The sequence below is a fragment of the Solanum tuberosum genome, unplaced genomic scaffold (assembly GCF_000226075.1).
Source record: "Solanum tuberosum cultivar DM 1-3 516 R44 unplaced genomic scaffold, SolTub_3.0 scf00511, whole genome shotgun sequence".
In the NCBI taxonomy this organism is placed as follows: domain Eukaryota; kingdom Viridiplantae; phylum Streptophyta; class Magnoliopsida; order Solanales; family Solanaceae; genus Solanum; species Solanum tuberosum.
Window position 1 is genome coordinate 183,813 of NW_006239438.1, and position 217 is coordinate 184,029.

Sequence of the window (217 nt, forward strand, 5' to 3'; positions counted from 1 at the left end):
TATCTAGTTATTGATTCACAGGGTTAAATGTATGATCATGGTCTCCCGACCTCTAATCGCCTACGATAAATGACAACCTAACTACATCGTTGATCGGGGATAGGTTAGATCAAATACCGAGCATTACGATTTCTTCTTGTATAATGACCAAGCATGGTTTCTAGGTATATCCCTATCCTAGATACAAATTAACCCTAATTATTAAGAGAAAATCATG